The sequence below is a fragment of the Mauremys reevesii genome, linkage group 5, assembly GCF_016161935.1.
Source record: "Mauremys reevesii isolate NIE-2019 linkage group 5, ASM1616193v1, whole genome shotgun sequence".
Classification (NCBI taxonomy): Eukaryota; Metazoa; Chordata; order Testudines; family Geoemydidae; genus Mauremys; species Mauremys reevesii.
Genome location: NC_052627.1, coordinates 22,285,767 through 22,310,786, shown reverse-complemented (window position 1 = coordinate 22,310,786; position 25,020 = coordinate 22,285,767). Strand labels below are relative to the sequence as shown.

Genomic DNA, 25,020 nt, shown 5'->3' with positions numbered 1-25,020 from the left:
TGGCAAGCAGATGCTTTTCATGCAAAAAAAAAATTTCAGTCAAAAACCCAATTTTCTGATGAAAAATGGATTTGGTGGAAAATATCTGTCCTACGTATGTTCTGTTTCTCTTCCTGAACAAAGAGCAGGGCGGGTATGTGTGTGTGATGCACAATCTGGCTTCCTTCAAGCAAGAGAAGATGGAATAGTTGAAAGAATGATTGAAGTCACATTGAGAAACCATGGAAGCTAAATGGCCTCCTGAATCAAGGAGCCATCAGAGACACTGCAAGCTGAGTCCATGCAAGGGATAGTTATGGAGGTGACAGAATGAAGTTAGAAAAATTTACCAACTAGGGAGTGTAACAAAAAGAGAAGAGGGGAGACCGCAATGAAGCATTGCAACTTTGTCGACAACAGATATTCTTCCTTTTAGGAATAAGTAAACTGAGAACCAGACAAAAATTAACAGTAGCCTGATTAATGACCAAGAATCGAGTAATAAAAAGGAGCCTTCACAAAGAAATAGGCAGCAACATTCCTGATTGGTAATTCCATAGTGAAGAACCAGGACAAACAGGACCCAGGATTGTACGCTTCCTCCCTGGATGCCAAAAGTGATGATGTGACAAGAAGGGTGTAGTGTATCTTAAATGAGTGCTGAGGAATTTCCACTAATTGTTGCCATTGTGAGACCGAGAACAGTACAATTCAGTTAAATCAAAGATGAGTTCAGGAAGCTGGGAAGGCTGGCTCGATGTATATGAATTTTCCTAGATCCTTCCAATACCAAGAGTGTGTGAAAATAGTGGATGACTGATACTAGAGACAAGCTGATGTTATAGAGAAGAGGGTCTTTTATTCATGGATCATTGGAATGCCTTCAATATGAGAAGAGACTCAAAGAACAGATTCCTCTTAAGCAAAAGTATAAGACACGTTTTAAACTAGTCTGGAAATTGGATGAGGTATTGTTTTCGCCCACTCCAAACAACATGACATAGTAAAGTTACAGGTTGAGTTTTCCTGAAACAGAAAGTAAAGACTATGGAAGGAGTCTGTGAAAGAGGGAAGAAGAACTTGAAGTGATATTCAGCACCGGAAAACATAATGAACTGGGGTTTTAATGAGTTGGTGAGATTTTCACAAATGGAATGACAATTAAACAAGTATACTCTATTCAGAGAGACAAAAAGCAAAGACGAGGTGGGAGGGTGGTGTGATCTGTCAAAGGTTTCTAATATGTTCTGCCAGCAAGATAAAATTTGGTTGTGGAAGAAGTGTGGTAGTGAAATTCTTGGATAAGAGTATAAGGAACGAAGGGAGTGGAGGAGATGAATTTCAGGGAGCATCTAACTCAGATTGCTAGGGCTTGAGAAGAATGAAAATAAAGCTTTCCAGAACTATCTGTCAGGATTCCCAAAGCCACACTATACTCGTGGCACTTCTTAGCTATCTAAATATCTGAGTAACAAATGCAGCCAAATGTGTCGCTGGCCGTTTCCTAAATTTCACCAAATATAAGAATGGCTATATTAGGTCAGAACAATGATCCATCTAGCCAGTACCCTGTCTTCTGACAGTAGCCAGTGCCAGATGCTTCAAAGGGAATGAACAGAACAGAGCACTTATCAATTGATCCATCCACTGTCATCAAGTCCCAGCTTCTGGCAGTCAGAGGTTTAGGGACACCCAGAGCATGGGGTCTCATCCCTGCCTATCTTGGCTAATAGCCATTGATGGACCTATGTCCATGAATGTATCTAATTCTTGTGTGAATCCAGTTATACTTTTGGCCTTCGCAAAATCCTCTGGCAATGAGTTTCACTGGTTGATTGTGTGGTGTGTCAAGAAGTACCGGTACTTCTTGACATGTTTGTTTTAAACCTGATGCCTATTAATTTCATTGGTGCTCCCTGGTTCATGTGAAGGGATACATAACACTTTCACTTTCTCCACACCGTTCATGATTTATAGACTTCTATCATATCCCCCCACCCCCTGTCACCTCTTTCCTTAACTGAACAATCCCAATTTTTTTTATGTCTCCTCATGTGGAAGCTGTTCCATACCCTTAATCATTTTTGTTGCCCTTCTCTGTACAAGGTATATAGTGGCATTATCATACTTTCTGTCTTTTTATCTATCCCTTTCCTAATGGTTCCTAACATTGTTAACTTTTTTGAGTGCCGCTGCACATTGAGTGGATATTCTCAAAGAACTATCCACAATGACTCCAAGATCTTTTTCTTGAATGGTAACAGCTAATTTAGACCCCATCATTTTGTATATATAGTTTGGATTATGTTTTCCAATTTGCATTATTTTGCATTTATCAACACCGAATTTAATCTGCCATTTTGATGCCTAGTCACCCAGTTTTGTGAGATTCTTCTGTAAGCCTTTGCAGTCAGCTTTTGAATTTAATTATCCTGAGTAATTTTGTATCATCTTCAAACTTTGCCACCTCATTGTTTATCCCTTTTCCCAGATCATTTATGAATATGCTGAACAGCATTGGTCCCAGTACAGATCCTTGGAAGATGCCACTATTAACCTCTCTCCACTGTGAGAACTGACCATTTATTCCTACCCTTTTGTTTCCTTCTTTTAACCAGTTACTGATCCACGAGAGGACCTTCCCTCTTATCCCATGACAGCTTACTTTGCTTAAGAGCCTTTGATAAAGGATCTTGTCAAAGGCTTTCTGAAAGTCCAAGTACACTATATCAACTGGATCATCTTTGTCCACATGCTTGTTGACACCCTCAAAGAATTCTGGTAGACTGGTGAGGAATGATTTCCCTTTACGTAAGACATGCTCACTCTTCCCCAACATATAGTCTTCATTTACGTGTCTGATAAGTTTGTTCTTTACTATAGTTTCAACCAATTTGCCTGGTACTGAAGTTAGGCTTACTGGACTGTAAATTGCCAGGATCACCTCTGAAGCCTTTTTTAAAAACCAGATTTTACATTTAGCTACCCTCCAGTCTTCTGGTACAGAGGCTGATTTAAGTGATAGGTTACATGCCACAGTTAAAAAAACAGGAGTACTTGTGGCACCTTAAAGACTAACAAATTTTTTTTTTATGAGCTTTCTTCGTGAGCTACACTTCTCTTCTGCAATGAAATGAATGACACACAGGAGATATTATACATAGAACATGACAGAAGAAGGAAGTATGCATACCATAGGCAGACAGGCAGAGTCTAATCAATTGAGATGAGCTATCGCTATCAGGAGTGACACCCACACATCATCCACCTCAATCACACCATCACACCATCAGGGCTACCACACACACCTGCACCAACGTGTGATATATATGCATGCCAGCAAAATGCCCTCTGCCATGTACATGCCAAATGGCCAAACCGGACAAAGAAAAAATAAAAAAAACACAATCTGACATCAATCATCCATCACAAACAAAAAAACCAAAAAACCTTTCTAACCACTCAACCACAGACTTGACAGTGGCAATTTTGGCAACAAAAAACAAAAAAAAAAACAAAAAAAAAAGAGAGAAAGACTGACTGAATTAATATATAAAACTGATAAACTAGATAATGGTTTAAACAAAAAAACTGGGGGGGGGGGTCATTACAGTGTTAAGTTCTCCTCACACCTTCTATGGCCCATCTTATTATCACTTCAAAAAGTTTTTTTTTCCTGCTAACGATAGCTCATCTCTATTGATTAGACTCTGCCTGTTGGTATGCATACTTCCACCTTTTCATGTTCTCTGTATGTATAATATCTCCCTGTGTGTGTGTCCATTCTAAAATAAATTTGTTAGTCTTTAAAGTGCCAAGTACACAAGTTTTTTTTTTTTTTTTACACACTACGGCACTGCTACTCTGAAACATGCCACAGTTAGTAATTCTGCAATTTCACATTTGAGTTCCTTCAGAACTCTTTGGTGAATACCATCTGGTCCTGATGACTTATTACTGTTGATCAATTTGCAGACAACATTACTATTGTTATTTGTATTGCAGTAGCACTTAGGAGACCCAGTCGTGGACAAAGACCCCTGTTGTGCTAGACATTGTACAAACACAGAACGAAAAGACTGACTCTGTCTAACACGGCAGCTGCAGCCACAACCAGAGAGAGTCACTCCTCCAGTAGTAGAAATCATGGTCTTAGGGTTAAGGCAGTTGACTGACTTGGCAGATCTGGCTTCAATTCTTGGCTTTACCACAAGCTTCTTGTATGGCCCCGAGCAAGTCATTTAATCTTTATATGGCCTGGTTCCCAATTTGTAGAATGAGGAGTATCAATATACTACCTTTCTGTCTTACACATATATAGATGTTAAGGTCTTTGGGGCAGAGGCTTTCTCTTACTATATGTATGTGCAGTGCATAATGGGATTCCATTTTCAGTTGGGGCCTCTGTGTGTTACCATAATACACAGAGTAAGTAATAAAAATGACATCAAATGCTGGAACATCAGTGGGCTTATTTCTAATATACGGGGCTTAATTCTGATCTCACTTACACCAATGTAAACCAGGAGTGATTAAAATCTGTGGAGTTTTAACTAATGCAGGATAAGGATTAACCCCCTTGTGATTTGTGCCTTGTGGTCTCTTTCTGTTGAAGTGATTCACTGAAGACAGTGCACCAATATGTTGCTTCACACCAGGGGCGGCTCTAGGAATTGCGCCGCCCCAAGCAGGGCGGCACACCGCGGGGGGTGCTCTGGCGGTCGCCGGTCCTGCAGCTCCGGTGGACCTCCTGCAGATGTGCCTGCGGAGGGTCCGCTGGTCCCGCGGCTTCGGTGGACCTCCCGCAGGCACGCCTGCGGATGCTCCACCGAAGCCGTGGGACCAGCGGACCCTCCGCAGGCATGCCTGCGGGAGGTCCACCGGAGCCGCCTGCCGCCCTCCTGCAGCACGCCGCCCCAAGCACGCGCTTGGCGCGCTGGGGTCTGGAGCTGGCCCTGCTTCACACATTATTTGTATATCTGTGAAGCACACAATGAACATTGTTGGCACTTAACAACATTAGAAAATAACTGAAAATAGAGTGCAGGGACTACACACACAAGTGAGGGCAGTATGGCTAGAATACTGGGGATGTGTTGCAAAAGTCTAACTATCTTTTAGTTTTCAGTTCCCCTTCCCTTTTGTTTGTTTATAAATAGCCAGAGTTCTCTTGTTTTCCCATTCAGCTTGCATAAATATTTCCCAGCAGAAAGTAATAAGGAACTGCGCAATCAAACGCAATGACACACCTGCTATTAGCAAGACATTTCCTTTCATTACAGCATAGAAGTTGGATTAGTAACGATAGCTTTTGTCAGTTTATTCCTTTCACGTTCATTGTACGCAGCAGGATTCCTAAAGATGTGTTCTCTTGATACCTATACATTTTCTTTTAACATCTGTTATGTTTGTTTTTAATGCCATCATTTCCAGTATCAGATTCTTAGAGCAAAAGATAGCACTGGTGCCAGCTTAGCTTTGCCTCATGCCACAGGAATTGCTTTACATGGATAAATATGGCCACTGCTGAGTGGGATATTTAAAATATCTAGCAGCATTTTCTTTACAGGAAAGGCCAAAATCCAATCCACAGTACTATATTTGAAACTCCTGTGCAATGCTGCAGAAACAAAAGTGCCAGGGAAAAATTACCTAAAAAGTTGATGGAAAATGGATTTTTAATATTTAGCAATTACAAGGCCTTCTGTGTGTTGATCTGATAGCATTTTGTAAAGTCTTGTTATGCCCAATATACAGATGGGGAAACTTCAGAGCAGGTGACTTGCCCAAGGCCTCAGAGGAAGTCAATATCAGAGACAGGACTGTGACTTAAAAGTCACTCATTCTTTGCCTTTAGCAGAGAACCAGTTTGTTCTCTTTCCATGGATCTGGCTACTTTTACAGGTCTCTTATTCTTGGCAAATCTCTCATCAGGCCCCCTCCACTAGTAGAGGCACTTCCTCTGTTGTTCGGCTTCTCGCTGAGCATGAAATTCACCCTAGTACACAGTGATAACTCAAGGCCTATGTACCAATTAAGGGGTGAATAGTGCACCCCTTCCGTTTTCCTTGAAACTCCTGGCCCCTATAACCTCTGCTCACACGTTTGACACTGCAGAACTTTCCAATATCACAGCTACTTGCCAACACTTTTCACTAACACTTTTCATCCGGTACTTACTGGCACACTAGTTGTGAATTTTGGTAGTGCCAGCTTTATGTGTGATGCAGATAAGGTGTGATGAGACTGTCCACTCCATGAAAAATGAAAAGCCCACTGAAGTCTATGGGAGTCATTGTACCAGGCCCATAGGCCCCAATCCTATATTTTGGATATCACAATTAGCCTTACCTGTTTGAGCCTTTACAACTCCAATCAATAGAGACTTATTTTATTCATGGTGATATTGCAAATTGTGGGCTCACAGTTAATTTGAAGAGCATTCTTAACATGTTTTGGGAAGCATTTGTGACTTACCATGTTGGATACCAGATTTGTTGCTCAGGCTATTGGGTCTCATTTAGAGTGAGTCAGTGCAGTGGACCATCACATGTCTCATATGTCTATTTTCCCAGTAGAGTTTGTACTTTGATATCTTATCACTGCAGAGGTCTGAGATAAAGATAACAGGTCTCCTCATGATCTGTCATCTTTCCTAGGGTTTCTAAAAATAGTCATTAAGTAACTGGACATGATTTAAAAGACTGGCCAAGATTTTCAAAAGTCACTAGTGATTCTGGAGAGTTCAGCATTTTCTGAAAATCAGGCCTCCTTTAAGGAGTGTCAAGCTGGGGAAACAATAACTGAACAGCCACCTTCTGAAAAACAGGCTCCTTTAAAGATGTCTCAAATTGGATAGCCCAAAAAACTAGGCACCCAAAATCGCAAGTTTCACTTTTGAAAATCCTTGCACCTGGTATTTCTTACTCACATATTAGGTTCTAAGTTCTAGGCAACTGAATTTGCATTATATGTTGTAGATAAAGTATAAAGGCTTAATCAAATTCCTAATGCTCAGGCAATGCAAATCTGCTGTGCTGTAGACTTAACTCCATCACAAAACATAATTTTATATATGTGATTGAGATGTCAGAAAGAGAGAGAAGAATTATAGGCTAAAAATCTTCAGTGCCAAGTTTGGGGGGGGCAAAGTGTGTTTTTTAATATATTAAATAAGAAAAAGATTTTTGGGTCCATATTTCTTTCACCAATATAATTTAACCAACAACTTCAGAAGCCGGTGAGTTAATTTTTTATTTGACATATCAAATAAATGTTTTAATATATTTTTAATATTGCAGTTACTTCTATTTTTCTGTTTCCTACTGTGGATAAATGTGTTTCCATACACCAGACACCCTGGGAAATCTCAATGCATAGAAATTGTTAATGAAAATGGCCAAAAAAAAAATGAAGTTGCTACATTTAAAAAAAATAAGCTCAGGCTTGCAGCCACATTACAACAATGCACAGAATTCATAAAATAGCTCAGTCAACTCAATAGTTCTTGAAGTGTGTGTTAGCACTAAATTCTCCACAGAAAGGAAAAAACAAAGAAAAAGGAATGTATTAAAAATGATCAAAACACTTTTTTTTCCTTCATAGACCAGTGGGAGAAAAATAATCAGTGTTATAAAAAATAATTTGTTAAATGTCAGTATACCACATTGGAAAATGCAGAAAATAAAATAAATGCAATTCTGAACAGTCTCTCCCCTAATGAAAACAAAAGCAAACCATGGTCCTGATTCTGCAAAGACTTGTGCATCTGCTTAACTTTATGCCTCAGTAAACCCATTTATTTCAGAAGTGATATCTGAGTGTGTAAGGTGTAAATGTGTGTGTAAGTGTTTGTGGGATCAGGGCCCCAAGATGATCTGCTTTCATTGATAAGTATCCTTGCCCAAAGGTTTTAGCTTGCTGTGCACTGAGATTTCTCAGGATGTTTACGGTATGCAGACACATTAACAAAAAAATTAATGTGATTTAGTTAGGGTGTGAGAGGGCATTGGATCAGGCTCCTAATGCAGAAAAGAGAAAGCAAAGCATTGGGAATATACAGGTGAAGGAAACCCTTGAATCTTGCATGGTTTTGAATGTAAAGTGATATCTTCAACAAACTTTGAAAAGTTTGTTTGAATTAGTTGAGCAGGATCGGGGGAGGGGAGTAGAGGATATTAGTACAATGATCTCAAAACTGAGTCTAGACTTTCTGAGATTCATGGCCTGACTTGGGGGTGGAGACCAGTTTAAGCCTTTGTTGGTTAGGTTAGGACAGGTTGACAAAATGGGTGAAGGAAAGCTTACATTGTAGAGATGCTGTGTGACCGTGAGAGTTGAAGCTGACACCGGGCAGATCCAAATTCTACTTGCCAAAGGGGAACAAAATGTCCAGCCCAAAAAGGGCAAAGGACCAGAATTACAGCTTGAGAGAAAGATGATGGAGTTCAGGGTATTGACTAACCCAGAGAAGCTGGATCTTGATGACTGGAAGGAGAAAACCCTAAAGACTTATGAACAGCCCCAAACAGGAGCGGCTCTAGGCATTTTCCCACCCTAAGCAAGGCAGGCAGGCTGCCTTCGGCAGCTTGCCTGCGGAGGGTCCTCCGAAGCCGCGGGACCAGCAGACCCTCCGCAGGCAAGCCGCCGAAGGCAGTTTGCTTGCCGCCCTCGTGGCGCCGACAGAGCGCCCCGCCCCCCACGGCTTGCCGCCCCAAGCACGCACTTGGCGTGCTGGGACCTGGAGCCGCCCCTGGCCCCAAATAAGGGATAATGTGCAGCTACACTGTCTCTCAGGGAGCTCCAATACCCAATGGCTTAGAGAGCTCTCTAGGATGCAGGGGGAGTGTGCATGCTACACCATCCCTTAGGATGGTGGGGAGGCCTTGAATAAGTGTATTCTCTCCAGGGAAATGCTCCGGCCATAGGAGTTTGTCTCAGTCTACACTACAACATGCCTCTTTATTAGATATTGTTAGACCAATGTTATAAATGTATTATATTTTTAATGATATCTATGTTTTCATGGTAATAATACCATTTAATGTATGATTAAACTACAATACAAGCCGTTCAGTGCACATATGTTACCATACTTTTCCCAGACCAGAAATAAATGTTTATTTTGGATGATTCCTGCACTGATTTCCCTCCCAGCACCTCCATTTCTGATTTTTATTTTATTTTTTATGCTCTAGAAATCTGTACAAATGAGAATTTTTCATCCTTATAGGTCCAGTTTCAGAAAAGCAGCTCTGTACAGGGAAGGCACTCAAGCACACACTTGAATATTTTGCTTAAGAAGGATGGACTTAAGCACGTGCTTCAGTGCTTTCTTGACTTGCAGCCCTGGGAAAGCAGCTTGCAGATCTAGTGCAGACACACTTCACCTTTCAGTCTAAGGAGTGAAGATTGCATTTTAAAATCATTTTTGAAACAGGAATATCTGACCCTTTGGTTAAAACATTGCTAACTGCAAGCTGCTACACCAATGTGGTCCTTTTGCAGGTATCACCTTGGTGTCTCTTGGGACCCTAAAAAGAAGCACCAAATGGGTAAAATGTGATAGGAAAGCTAATAAAACAAGAGGCAGAGTCTCATAAGTGTTACCCTCCTATGAGACTATAGGATACTGATGTTTTTTTTTAAATAAGTGGCTACAAGATAGTACAGCATGATTTAAAAACATAACCTTTTCACTCAGCTTGTTGCTCCTTCTTCCATCTTCCTCATTTTACTATATTTTACTGTGGTTTTCATTTTCTGTTGATCGCAGTTATCTTCCTTTTGGGAGGTTACCAAAAAAAACCAACAACCTACCAGCCATATAAATCTGATGACCTTTAACAGTCACTGTCTAAAGGCCAGATTCAATACAATTCAATTCTGCAGTTTATGGCATGGGAGCAGACCTGTGCAAATCTGGGTGGCTTTGGTTTGTGGGTGCTGGGGGTGTGCAAACTATTTTTCTTTTCCCAGCATCTGATGGGGTGTCCCTGGGCTGGCAGGGAGCTCGACTTTCACCATGTGTACTGACATCCATGCTCTGAAGGGGGAGGTATGTGATAGGGTGCGCACACCCCATTCCTGGGCTGACAAGGAAAGAATTAACCACTTTCCCTAGAAAGGCCTATAGCTGTTTGTATTGATTGCAAAGACCCTCAAGAGCGGTGGAGACAACTGAGAGGAAGGGGTGGACTCTATGTAGGAGGTCAGTTGCTAGAAGCACAGAAGGAAGTGCGTACTGGGAAGGATCCCTTCAGTAAGGCTCTCCAAAGAGTTGAGCCTGGGGAAAGGGCTGAGGAGCTATTTGTGCAGAATTTTTTTGTTGGCTTTTCATTGCCCTATGAACAGGGGGCAACTTTCATTTGTTTAGCCAGAGGGACAAATCTCACTACTGGCAGATGGGAAACTGAGATATGTTTGTCTGGATGATGGGATGGGGTAAGCTCACCTACCTACACAGTTCGTATGGGATTTGCTTCCCTTAAGTTTCAGGTTTGGGTTTTGAACAAAATTCAGCTGGTTCTTTGGTTTCTGGTTGAAATCACTATATTTTATAATGTGTTGAAAAGTTTATGAAAAGTTCAAATTTCCTACACTTCAAGGCACTGCACAGTACTCTCTGGGCCTCTACTTTATAGACTTTCATTTTAAGGAAGGTGGGACCATTAGATATCTTGTCTGACCCGCTGCATAATACAGGCTGTCAGTTTTCATCTAATTACTACTGTATTGAGACCAATAATTTGTGTTTTCTAAGGCGTATCTTCAAAAAAGGCATCAAGTCTCTCTTTGAAGACATCAAGAGGTGGATAATCATCATTTCCCTTGGTAGATTGTTCCAATGCTTAATCACCTTCACTGTTAAAAAAAAGTGCCTTATTTATCTGTCTCTAATTTCTATCCATTGGTTCTTGTTATACCTTTTTCTGCTAGATTAAAGAGCTGTTTAATACCCAGTATTTTCTCTCCAGGAAGGTACTTGTATCCTATAATCAAGTCACATCTTTATCTTGTTTTTTATAAGCTGAACAGTTTGAACTCTGAGTATTTCACTGTATGGCATCTGATCCTGCCTTTGACTCACTTTTGTGATGTCACTCTCTGTGCCCACTCCAATTTTCCAATTTGCTCTTTAAAATGTGGACACCAGAACTGAACACAGAATTCCATTATCGGGCTCACCAGTAGCATAGACAGAGGTAAAATCACCTCCCGACTCTTACTCACTGCTCCCCTGATTATACATCCAAGGATCACATGGTCCCTTTGTAACAGCATTGCATGGGCAGTTCATGTTCTGTTGCTTCTCTGCAATGATATAAATCTACTTTGGAGTCACTGCTTTCCCGGATACAGTCCCTCATTCTGAATGGGCCCAGCTTACCAAGCAACCCAGATCATTCTGTATAACTTCACCATTCTGACAATCGTTGTGTCCTTTACAGATTTTATTGGCAGTGATTTTATATTTTCTTACAGATGATTTTCTTCCAAAATATTGAACAACATCAGGTTGAGAACTGATCTCTGAGGGGACTCACTAGAAACACTCCCATTCAGTGATGATTCTCCATTGACAACTTCTATTTGAGATCTGGTACTACCACTTCCCCCTCTCAATTTTGGGTGGAATGAGGCAGGTGCAAAACTCATTCTTCCAAGAAGCGACTTAAGTGCCTAAGCTACCTCCGTCCAGGAGAGGGTTCCCAGCTGTGGCTTGCAAGCAGAGATAGGTGCCTACCAGTAGCCTGGATTTAGGTGCCAAACTCTGAGGGGGGTGAGTTTAGGAAACACCCATCCCCTTGGCATCTCTCATTGGCTAGCTTAGGCAGCCCCTTGCCTAGCATGCTGGCTTTTGTGGAACTGATTCACAATCACTTATCTCTCCCCATTCATTGTATAGGAAGCCTGGGCACCTAACTCAGGCTTTGTGGATTCCAGTGTTGTTCCAGTGATTTTCTAGGCACTTAAAAGTTAGCTGTTGTAATACTTAGCATCACAGAGACTACGTCCCTTTGTGGATCTGGACCCAAGTGCCTTCTCCAGATGCACAGCTTCTTAGGTTCTCAGGAGACAAGCTGCTTCCTGTAGGCCTCCTAAAATATGAGAGAGACTAGGCATTCCAGTGATGACAACCCAAATAGTTCTAGAAGATTGGCACCAGCATGCATACATTCTTTGTTTTGTAAGCCAGAAGCCCTGGAGTGTGCAGTGCTTGCTATTAATTTTTTTTTACCCCCCGTTTTTAAAAAAACAAACAAAAAAAAACCTAATTCCATTTTTAAAAGGCTACTGTAAGGATGCCCAGGTAAGAGAAGCACTCAAAAGTCCGGAAGGGCCACACGGTTCCATATGCAACTTTAACTCCATCAGAGTGGCCAGCTCTTGTGATTTTTTTTAAATTGCAAGCCTCATTATGTTTGGTGTTTTTCTTAGAACCCCAGTTCCTATAGTCGTGATTACATGACAATTTCAGTTTTCATTAAAAAAAAAAAAAAGTTCAACCCACAGGATTACAGAGAAAAGCTTGAAAATAAGGACCCTAATGGCTCACAAACGAGAAGTTAAAAAATGTTTTTTTTAAGCCACTCTTGTTGTTTTGGGGATTATGCTTTCATTGGCAGTATTGGTACCTGTGGAGTCAGATACACACCAAGGGCCAGATTTTCCAAAAGCAATCCTCTCCTGTTTAGGCACCAACCCCAGGGGGCCAGATCTTTGAAAACAGCTAGGCATGCTGAGGGTTAACCTCTTTTGTACATCTGGCCCTAGTTGTGGATGCTGAAGACTTTAGAAACGTGGTCCCAAGACCCAAGTTTAATGTTTGATGTAGAGTGTTTGAATCGGGCCCATTGTGTCTGGCAGCCATACAAGGAAGGTGAAATGCAAAGCCCTAGAGCGGATGCACGTTATTTCTTGCTAGTCCAAGTATAGCCTGCATCAGCATCTCATTAACAGGAGTGAAAGTTTTGTCTCAATTGCCGAACTTGCAGCATTTGGTACTACTCAGCAGGTTCACACTTTTATTTTTTTTTTTAAACAAATGAACAAATTATTAGAAGCAGAGCTTGTGTCATGGTCACATTATAGCAATTACTGTCACTGCACAGTACAGAGCAGCATCCATCAGGACTCGCTTGGGCCTGGCAGGCACTGAGTTGCATTAAGAGTGGCGCAGGTCTGCACTGTCCAGACGACGTTGTGTCTCAGGCATGCACCATGCATCCTGAATCTACTAGGAACACAGGGCGAGTTCACCCAATGCTGCTCACGTTATTTGGATGTAACAGACGCTCTCCACCAAAACCAACCAGTATATTGTTGACCTGAGCCTGCCTCCTCTTCACCTCGCAATTATAGCACTGCTAGCTAGGAACAGTCCTTTCGCTTGTGGGAGTCCACGCACTCCTTGTATCCTCCTCTAGCTGAACAAGAGCAAGGATTCCAGCCACACTCTGACCCTCAGCCTGGGAGCAAGCCCCTTGTCACCAAGTTATAATGTCTTTATCACTCCAAAAGTAAGCTTTTCATATCTTTGACAACATTTCAGAGTCAGTGGAGCCATGTGAAATCAATTGATTCCTTCTGCAATAAATTGTTGCCAGTATCTTAAGAAGTGCAAAAGCACTCCGTATGACTAACGTCTGACTCATATGGAATCTGCATCACTAACAGTATCTATTACAGTCATAAATCAGTACTTCCCTTCAATTTAGAAGATATTTTGGTGCTGTGTGTGTGTTAGGGAGGAGGTACTCATAGGCCTATGTAGCTGGTGCAAAATATAATCCTGAAAGAAGACCAGAAATGAGGGACTCATCAGGAAAACAGGGAAGCACTTCAATAATTGAACTGAAGAAACAGCTGTGAAAGAACATCACAGCTCCCCAGACTCTGTATTAGCTGGGGGACAATGTATGTTGTAGCACCCGGGTTCATTCCAGAAAGATAGTGTTATCTGTGAAGGACCTGATTCTCCACCTCTTTACACCAGTCTTGTACCATAAAAATTCATGATCTTTGTACTTGGGGGATCTTACTTTTCAAACATGGGAGGGAGTGGGCAATTTAATGCTGAATTCAATTGCTGATCTCAGTGTCCCTCTCTCTAATACTTCCATCCCCTGATGTCACACATGCATGGTCTGGCATATTCTTTTGAAGTGATCACTTGATCGCATGTGTTTTGTTTATCCATGGAACTATTACCTTTCCCCCAATCTTGCTTTAATTTCATAAGCCCGGTTGCTTTGGATTTTGTGCTGCCAGTATAATATCAGTTCTTAGGGAAGAGAGAAAGAAGCACTTTCCTCCAAACCAAGTCAGCAGACACTTTTCCCTTCCACTCTTCCCCACTCTCATTTTTTGTTTCTCTTTTCAACTCCCCTTCCTCTTTCCTGTCTGTCCCTCCCCCAAGTATATCAACAATTTGGAAAAAGTTTGGAACTAGTGGTTAGGGTGTTAATCTGGGACTTAGAAGACCCGGGTTGAAATCTTTGTGCTGCTACAGACTTCCTGGGGGACTTCAGGTTAATGATTTATTCCTCTGAGTCTCAGCTCCGCATGGGGATAATTCCTCACCAGGGTGTTTTTGATAAGCCCATTAAAGATTGGTTAATGGCTGGGCACATAACTTCAGATCTCTTTTACCTTCCTTATATCTTTTCTGTTCTCCTTATTTAGGCCCCAGTTCTGCAAAACCCTTAATCACATGTGTAACTGTAAGTGTGTGAATAGTCCTGTTGATGTCTTTGACTTCTTTAGGACAACTCAGGTACCTGATTGCACACTTACTCACATGCTTTGATGGATCCGGACCTAAGAAAGCAGCACTCCTGAAAAGAAAATGTCTGTTCCTGTTGCTTTTCCCCAGGGATCAGTCAGCTTCTGGCCCTGATCAGCCTCTGTGGTCCCAAGACACCATGGCCCACTGCAAATGTTAAATTTAAAGTTCAGTGGGACACAACAGTGAATGTGTTCTAAAAAAGTCAGGACCTAACCAACACATGCATATACCAGGAGATGCAAGGGGGTGAAAGGATTTGAACAGGGGTTTCTGATACCTCTCAGGAGTGTGCCCTCACTGGCCTATAAAATACTCACTCTCTCCTGTTGAAACTGTTCCACTGGGTCTAAACAGAGTCCCTTGAGAAGGGGGACTGGACCCTCTGTCTTCCATGTCCCACAGCTGGGTTGGGAGTTCTTTGAGATGTGTGCTGCCTCATTCAGCTGCATGCACCCATCTGATTTCCCTATCTAACAGCTCCATGCACCAGTGCCTGTACTGTGAACAGACGTAGATGGGAATGAAGTATTCTGTGTCTACCCATGTCCATCTGAAGGGATGTAGGTCTCTGTACACAGGCAGGTGGGGGAAGCATTGAACCATTCCTCTTTGGCTAGAGGGAGGCTGCAGTTGCCTGCCTGGAGTTCAGGGCTTTGCAGCAGAACAGCACTCAGATGCAGGTGTGGGGGAATTAGCCCCTTACACCTGCACACAGCAGGAGCGCTGCATCAGGGTTTTTTGTGGGCTGGCTTTGACAGTGTGAGAGGTTCCTTTTCCTTCAAGACACTCTGCTGAAGTGAATCACACTTAGACTTGTGATTTGGACTGGGCTGAAAGTAGCCACATTTTTACCTTTGTTGATTGAGGGTCACCACGTCCTATTTGTCTGGCCCTTAAAGGGACAGACCATTCCTTTCATGTCCTGTTCTGCTTTACAATAAGGCACACTAGCAAGGCACGTCAAATCGTGGTTTCCCCTCTAGCCTGCCTGTCACATTCTCCCAACAAGGAAATATCCCACTGCTTAAGTCTAAGTCTCCCTGACTGCTCATAGGTCACAACAATATATTTTGCGGTGGCAACCAGCAAGTCAGATTGGTAGATGATGAAAAACACTCAGTTCAAGCTCTAAACATCCTGAGTTAGCTGCATCCAGGAAACACAAACACAGTAGAGTGAGGTGGGGAGGAGGGGGCAGAAATCTCTGCTGAGTGAAGTTTTGTGGGCACAAGAAAAACACTCCAATGGTTTGGGCCAGATGCTGTTTTTCACCAGCTGAGCATCTGGTCTGATCATGTATAAACTCTGTAGCCATTCCATAGAGAGAGAGATTTTGCAATAGGGGTATATCTTGCAAAAGTACTATTTAAATGTTAATATACCCATTGTTTTAAATGTTTTTATAGGTTTTGTACCAATGAAATGCAGTTATACTGGAACAATAAAGACATTAAAAATAAGCAATGGCTAATATTTCTTACATGCCAAAAAGCTGGCATCCAAATAACTTGTGTATTAGCTATGATGCTAGGAAGGGAGAAAATAGATATTTCCCCAATTTTTCACAGAGCAAAGCCTGGCCAGTGATTAACAACCACAGTCTGGCAATTAACATATTGGAGGGGTTAAAGGAATGAGTTTAGTTCCTCTCCTAGGGTCTGTCTCACCCTACTACAGTACTTTACACTTTATTGCTTTATGCAGTTGTTACCCTTGACAATACTAGAGTAGTACAGTGGTTAATCAGAGTTGTAGTATTTAGGAAATATTTAATAGCTGTTTTCATGGCTTCCTGTCTATACCATATTGTTCATTTGCTTTGTTTGTTTTTATGTAACTACTGTTCCTGGGGGTTTTATATCCTTTCCTTTATTACTTTGACTTTCTCTTTTATAAACTAGCCAATGGATGACTAAACATGTGGGCCAGATTCCGTTCTCACTTCTACATCAGCATACCTCCATTCACTTGAGTGGAGCTACTCCTACTTTCCACTGGTGCAAGTGAAATCATGCAGAATCAGGGCCTAGAAAATCTGCTCTGACCTCATATGATGACATAGGGAAGTACATATGCCTAGTCAGGACAGTCTCAGCACTACTGGTATCGTGTACATTGTAAAAATGAAACTGCTTGGGAAACGAATGTGTCCAACAATTCAATGGTTGGCCAATCTTTCCCCAAAGCCACATCACTATGGGTACGTCCATATTACCCGCCCGGGTCGGCGGGTAGTGATCGACTTCTCGGAGTTCGATATATCACGTCTCATCTAGACGCGATATATCGAACTCTGAAACTCCTCCGTCACTCGACTCTCTCACCCGCAATGGCGGTGCAGAGTCGACGGGGGAGGAGCAGACGGACGATCCGCGTGCGTGAGGCGGGGGTAAGTACTCTTACGTACTTTCTTCAGCTACACTATTTTTTTGTGCGCTGAAACTTGGAACTGAACTTGAACCCCCCCCAGTGGTGAGCCTATCTTACTTTCAAGTTGGTTAATGCAACACCTGTGTGTTTAATTAGAATTCTGTAACAATGTACAATTTACTTTTCAAAAGAATTGGCTGGGTTAATAACTTAGCATTAGGGACTATAATGGTTTAGGACAAATTAAAACCTTAGTTAATATGCAACAGTTTCTGTACTCTGATGTAAATGGAGCTAAACAGATTTACACCCGCTGAGGAGCTGGCCCTATATGCTAATAAAACAAATATCTTTAAGAAGAAAAGTGACTTATGCCAAAAAAAAAAGTTAATCATGTGCCAGAGCTCCTATCTCTAATATCTTATCTCAAACAATAAATTGCCAAAAACACTAAAAGGGAAAGTTAATCCATTAGTCCCAGTGGTGGATATGTTTGGGTCTCAGTCGTGACTGATAGTGGGTCTGAAGTTTTGGCAGAAAATGACTTAATGGACCAAATGGTGTAAATTGGTGTCACTTCATAGACGTCAATAAGGTTTTGTCAAAATATGCTAGCTGAGGATCTAGCTATCGTGTGTGTGTGTGTGTGTGAGTGAGAGAGAGAGAAACCTATTTTAATCTAGAGTATGAGGCCGAACCAATGTAAAGAAGTAATTTCTCTACTTGGAAACAATAAAGTACAGAAATGCATGGGAATTAAACTGCAAGGCCTGAGTTCCAGGATTTAAAGACTGAATCCTGTTGTGAAGGTAGGTTACATTAAATGAAAATGAGTCCTCCTAATAATTGCAGTAATGTAATTAATACTTCACTTGTATGGACCGTTATCAGATTCCCAGCATCTGGCAAAGGTCTCTCTGAGCCACAGCCATGGTGGAACAGAAGGGAGAGGTGCTTTTCTAAAATAATGGAGGAGCTGGCCAAATGCTTCAGATATTCTGGGAAGGCCATGCCTAAGAGAGGCTGTTACTAAACCTGGAGCATATGCCCAAAGCTGCTCTGTCAGTCATGGCCACACTCCTGTGCCAGCCCAACACATTCCTTCAGGGAGCCAGAGTGGTGCTGTCAATGCTGGTTGGCCTCCTCCCTATTTCTGCCAGAGCACTTGCAATTAAATGATGGCAGCCTTCTGTACCCTTGTGCTAGATGGAAGGGACCCCTGTTCTTTAATTTAAACCTACATAAGAACGGCCGTACTGGGTCAGACCAAAGGTCCATCTAGCCCAGTATCTGTCTACCGACAGTGGCCAATGCCAGGTGCCCCAGAAGGAGTGACCCTAACAGGCAAGTGATCTCTCTCCTGCCATCCATCTCCATCCTCTGACGAACAGAGGCTAGGGACACCATTCTTTACCCATCCTGGCTAATAGCCATTTATGGACTTCACCACCATGAATTTATCCAGTTCTCTTTTAAACACTGTTATAGTCCTAGCCTTCACAACCTCCTCAGGTAAGGAGTTCCACAAGTTGACTGTGCGCTGCGTGAAGAAGAACTTCCTTTTATTTGTTTTAAACCTGCTGCCTATTAATTTCATTTGGTGACCCCTAGTTCTTGTATTATGGGAATAAGTAAATAACTTTTCCTTATCCACTTTCTCCACATCACTCATGATTTTATATACCTCTGTCATATCCCCCCTTAGTCTCCTCTTTTTCAAGCTGAAGAGTCCTAGCCTCTTTAATCTTTCCTCATATGGGACCCTCTCCAAACCCCTAATCATTTTAGTTGCCCTTTTCTGAACCTTTTCTAGTGCTAGAATATCTTTTTTGAGGTGAGGAGACCACATCTGTACACAGTATTCAAGATGTGGGCATACCATGGATTTATATAAGGGCAATAATATACTCTGTCTTATTCTCTGTCCTAATGATTCCTAACATCCTGTTTGCTTTTTTGACCGCCTCTGCACACTGCATGGACATCTTCAGAGAACTATCCATGGTGACTCCAAGATCTTTTTCCTGACTCGTTGTAGCTAAATTAGCCCCCATCATATTGTATGTATAGTTGGGGTTATTTTTTCCAATGTGCATTACTTTACATTTATCCACATTAAATTTCATTTGCCATTTTGTTGCCCAATCACTTAGTTTTGTGAGATCTTTTTGAAGTTCTTCACAATCTGCTTTGGTCTTAACTATCTTGAGTAGTTTAGTATCATCTGCAAACTTTGCCACCTCACTGTTTACCCCTTTCTCCAGATCATTTATGAATAAATTGAATAGGATTGGTCCTAGGACTGACCTTTGGGGAACACCACTAGTTACCTCTCTCCATTCTGAGAATTTACCATTAATTCCTACCCTTTGTTACCTGTCTTTTAACCAGTTCTCAGCCCATGAAAGGACCTTCCCTTTTATCCCATGACAGCTTCATTTTTGTGAGGGACCTTGTCAAAGGCTTTCTGGAAATCTAAATATACTATGTCCACTGTATCCCCCTTGTACACATGTTTGTTGACCCCTTCAAAGAACTCTAATAGATTAGTAAGACACGATTTCCCTTTACAGAAACCATGTTGACTATTGCTCAACAGTTTGTTTTTCTATGTGTCTAACAATTTTATTCTTAACTATTGTTTCAACTAATTTGCCCAGTACCGACATTAGACTTGCCAGTCTGTAATTGCCGGGATCACCTCTAGAGCCCTTTTTAAATATTGGTGTTACATTAGCTAACTTCCAGTCATTGGGTACTGAAGCCGATTTAAAGGACAGGTTACAAACCTTAGTTAATAGTTCTGCAATTTCACATTTGAGTTCTTTCAGAACTCTTGGGTGAATGCCATCGGGTCCCGGTGACTTGTTAATGTTGAGTTTATCAATTAATTCCGAAACCTCCTCTAGTGACACTTCAATCTGTGACAGTTCCTCAGATTTGTCACCTACAAAAGCCAGCTAAGGTTTGGGAATCTCCCTAACATCCTCAGCCGTGAAGATTGAAGCAAAGAATCATTGTAGTTTCACCACAATGACTTTATCGTCTTTAAGCGCTCCTTTTGTATTTCGATCGTCAAGGGGCCCCACTGGTTGTTTAGCAGGCTTCCTGCTTCTGACGTACTTAAAAAACATTTTGTTATTACCTTTGGAGTTTTTGGCTAGCTGTTCTTCAAACTCCTCTTTGGCTTTTCTTATTACACTCTTGCACTTAATTTGGCAGTGTTTATGCGCCTTTCTATTTGCCTCACTAGGATTTGACTTCCACTTTTTAAAGGAAGTCTTTTTATCTCTCACTGCTTCTTTTACATGGTTGTTAAGCCATGGTGGCTCTTTTTTAGTTATTTTACTGTGTTTCTTAATTTGGGATATACATTGAAGTTGGGCCTCTATTATAGTGTCTTTAAAAAGCACCCATGCAGCTTGCAGGGATTTCACTTTAGTCACTGTACCTTTTAACTTTTGTTTAACTAACCCCCTCATTTTTGTATAGTTCCCCCTTTTAAAATTAAATGCCACAGTGTTGGGCTGTTGAGATGTTCTTCCCACCACAGGGATGTTAAATGTTATTATATTATGGTCACTATTTGCAAGTGGTCCTGCTAGAGTTACCTCTTGGACCAGTTCCTGCGCTCCACTCAGGATTAAATCTAGAGTTGCCTTTCCCCTTGTGGGTTTCCCGTACCAGCTGCTCCATGAAGCAGGCATTTAAAGTATCGAGAAATTTTATCCCTGCATTTCGTCCTGAAATGAAATATTCCCAGTCAATATGGGGATAATTGAAATCCCCCACTATTATTGGGTTCTTAATTTTGATAGCCTCTCTAATTTCCCTTAGCATTTCATCATCACTATTACTGTCCTGGTCAGGTGGTCGATAATAGATCCCTAATGTTATATTTTTATTAGAGCATGACATTTCTATCCATAGAGATTCTATGGAACATGTGGATTTGCTTAAGATTTTTTACTTCATTTGAATCTACATTTTCTTTCACGTATAGTGCCACTCCTCCCCCTGCACGACCTGTTCTATCCTTCCGGTATATTTTGTACCCCGGCATGATAGTGTCCCATTGATTGCTCTTAGTCCACCAGGTTTCAGTGATGCCTATTATATCAATATTCTCCTTTATCACAAGGCACTCTAGTTCACCCATCTTATTATTTAGACTTCTAGCATTTGTGTACAAGCACTTTAAAAACTTGTCCCTGTTTATTTGTCTGCCCTTTTTCTGATGTGCCAGATTCTTTTTTATGTGACTGTTTATCATCTAATCTGGCCCTTACATTATCCTCTTCCATCCTCTGATAACCTAAGAGTTTTGTTATCTCAAATACAGTTGCAAGATACTTTTTTTTAATGAATTAGCATTATTTTAAGAGTGCTCTACATATTGACATGACTCATCCTATTCATAAGAGAGAGAAAGAAATTCCTCTATTGCAGTACATTTATTCCCCACTGTTGTAAGATGGTTGGAGGGTGTGGAGCCAGCCGGCCATATAGATGGACAGACAGACAAAATCTACTTTGTGTGGGAGAAAAGTGGAATGGGTGACTTCAGACATCTAAACTGAACTTTCCCAGTGCCTTTCTCAAACCGGCGAGTCATATAGTGCCTTGTTTTAGAATGTGCTGAGAGATTAAGTTCATACTTTTACTATTTTCCTGAAGCATAAAGTCATTTTTAAAACACTGCATTCATTATTTACTCTTTTACACAGGAAATTTCAGTGAGGCTATGATACAGGAAGATTTTTGTTGTTTGTTCGTTTCATGTTATTGGGAATAACTGACTGCCATACAGTACAAAGATGACTACATGAGCATTTATTGATGCACAAGTGGATGTTTTTTAAAGTAAAGTTTTGGAGTAAAGTGGCCTTTTCTGAGCCTCCAAGTGGTGTCCACTATTTGGCTCAAAAAAAGATTAAGATTGAAAGATATTTCCCCATATTACCCTCATATTCTGAGGTTTTTCATTCCACTCTAAGCCTTACAATGGTCGTCATTAAATCCATGTTTGTTTTTGCAAGACTGGGGCCTTAATTATTAAGGGACTAAGGTCCTGAGAAGTGTTGAGTACCTGCAGCTCTTGTTAGTCTATGAGAATGGCCCACGCTCACTACACTTTGAGATCAGGGCCCCAAACCCTTAATAGTGTCACCTCTATGAGCTGATGCCAGGAAAGATTCAAGTCTCTGCTAAGCATCCGAGAACACCCTCCACTATTTTGATGGAGAGGCTGTATGTGAATCCTCTTATAAGAAAATAATGTTCTCAGAATGCATATAGAGCCTGATCTGGGGCCCTGTGAAGTCAATAGAAGTCTTTCCACTGCCTTTATTGGACTTTGGATGAGATCCATAGAGCTCAATCCTGCAAGGTGCTGAGCATTCTGGCCCCAATGCAGCAAACCATTTAAGCCTGTGCTTCATTTTCAGCTCAAGATCAGTCACATTCAACTCAATGTACTTAGCATATAGTTAAAGTTAAGCAGAGCCTCAAATGCTTTGCTGCGGGGGGCAGGGTGTTCAGCATTCCCTACAAAATCGAGGCCATTAATTACAAAGTGAATGTTGTGGTGATGAATGAGAGTTGAGTGGCTCTCCAGCCATTACCTGCAAGGTGTTGGGCAGGAATAAAGGGCAGAGCTTCCTTGTATTAGGTTAGCACTCACGGTGTACTGTGTGATGCACAAATTTGTTGTGAGGCAGAGTCATTGCCTCAAAGATCTTCACAAGCTGCAAGACAACTCCTAATTCTTTTGCATTTAAATGTAATTCTATTTTTTCTATAAAAGGTGATGAATAATGTCATTTCTCAACCCTAATGCCATTTTTGTTGGGGAAATCTGTACATTATTTATATTAATACTCAAGTTCATTCATCAGAACTAGTGTCAGGGATTAAAAATGGTTAAGCAATCAAAAAAAGGACCTTCTTTTCAATATTTAAACTAACTGTTTAATGATCAAAGTCTGTTATGATTTTAAAGGAGCAAGATAAAATGGGTTTACAATTTCTAATATTTGTAGTTGTGACAGCAGCAGTAGGAGATGTAAAGTCAAAGACTAAAGTCCTCCCACTTTTTAAATGAGCTGTGAGTCATTGTCACAGGCTAATTTAGGACAAGTTAACTACCATTACTGTCTACGCAGGACTTACTCCAGATGACCAATGAAGGTATCTCTCTGACAATACAAAACGCAGGAACGTTACTCTTCCTTCCTCCCTCCTTTTTTTTTCCAGAGAGCTAATCATTGACATCACATAGAAAAATCACATTAATTCCATAGGTGTCCTATATATGGAGAAATATACAGCTGAAATATAGGAAAAATCATTCTCTTCTCACATTTTAATTAAAAAATATCAAACTAGATTGTCTATGATTTGCATAAGTTCTTGCATCTTCATAGGTCTTCTTATGAACTAGAGAATATACTTCGAATTTCATTTCTTTATATATGATTTTTAATTTATTCCTGTAATTTTCAGTGTGGTCATTTCATAGAAAGGACAATAGGTCAGCCCTTTTGTTGGTAATTTAACATGTATAAACACACATAGATAAGGCCAAGCCTGTGTATTTCAGTGGAAAGCGGGTTTGCTTCATATTTAGAAGGGCATATATTTAACTCATAAGTGAAGGTTTTGCTTTTATTTATTGTTACCAATTGGTGACAATAAAGTAATCCTTGGCAATATCCTAAAGCAGCAAGCAAGCAAACAAAACAATCAGACAACAGTTCACCTATATAAAGTTATAAAGGTGCTTGATTCACCAGTCTGTTACTCGAGTATTATGCCTCTGGAAATGCACTGAATTAAACGGGACTGATTCCTTGCTTAAAGTTAAGCGTGCACTTAAGCCTTGTTCCATCCAAGCACTTACATGAGCTAAAATGGGTTGCTTGGTAGACCTTTTTGGTCTGTGAGCAATCATGGTAAATGTAACACAAAAAACTATTACATTATAGTGGCATCCATTGTAGTATTCCATGAAGAAAACACTTGTAGATGTGTTAGTTCGCAACTGAACTGAAATGAAGATGAGTTGTTTTAAAGCCAGATTATTTATCGGTGATTAAGCACATTTTAGTAGTGGATTTCTCTGTGTGTGCACGCACCCGTGCACACACCACATTTATTCTTAGCCTCATATTCCAGGTAACCTCATATTCCTGCCTGTATCTATGCCTAGGCAGACCCAAATCTTCTAAAGTGCATATGTACATAACTTAGCTGAACAGCTAACTGATCATTTTGCATGTGCTTTTACTCCTCTTGGGCAACCAGTTGTGGCAAACAGGCAAGTAAATTGTGCATGTTCCTTTCTGAATACATGATTTTGAAGATTTGGATCTTGTGCTCTTATCTGAAGGATCAGCAGTTAGCATGAACGCAGAGGATGATCTTTAAAGTTGCAAGAAATGAAAGCAAGCAGAGTTTCATGTATTATTTCAAACTAGATGTACTAATGTCAATTGCAGCAGGAAATCTTTTGGACTTCTAATGATGGGTAAACTGATCCTGTTACTCTTGTCCCCCACCCCCAGCCCTGAATATCAGAGTAAACATGTAAAATACAAAAGTGCTCTGCAGCAGCAACAGTGAAAGCTTAAAAACTGAAGCTACTATATTGCTCTAGACAGCTTGTCAGTACTGATCACATCAACTGCAAATGTGACGTGTAGGAGAAAGAAGTGTGGTTATTAGCCTCAATTATTTAGTGCTGTGTGTGTGAACTACATACTCTCTTCCACTCTACTTTTCATCTGCATGTTATACACTCTATAGATAGAAGCCCATGATAATTTCTTGTATTGCATGGTAATGGGGAAGGTTACTCTTGCTCAATTTCAGTTAAACTG

The 25,020-nt window shown here is 41.0% G+C and overlaps 1 protein-coding gene across 1 annotated transcript in view; it reads left to right on the top strand.

The window, feature by feature from the left end:
* The window catches only part of SNCA (synuclein alpha), a 96,295-nt gene that overhangs the window by 55,773 nt on the left and 15,502 nt on the right, over positions 1 to 25,020 (top strand). The gene's annotated exons all lie outside the window — the stretch shown is intronic.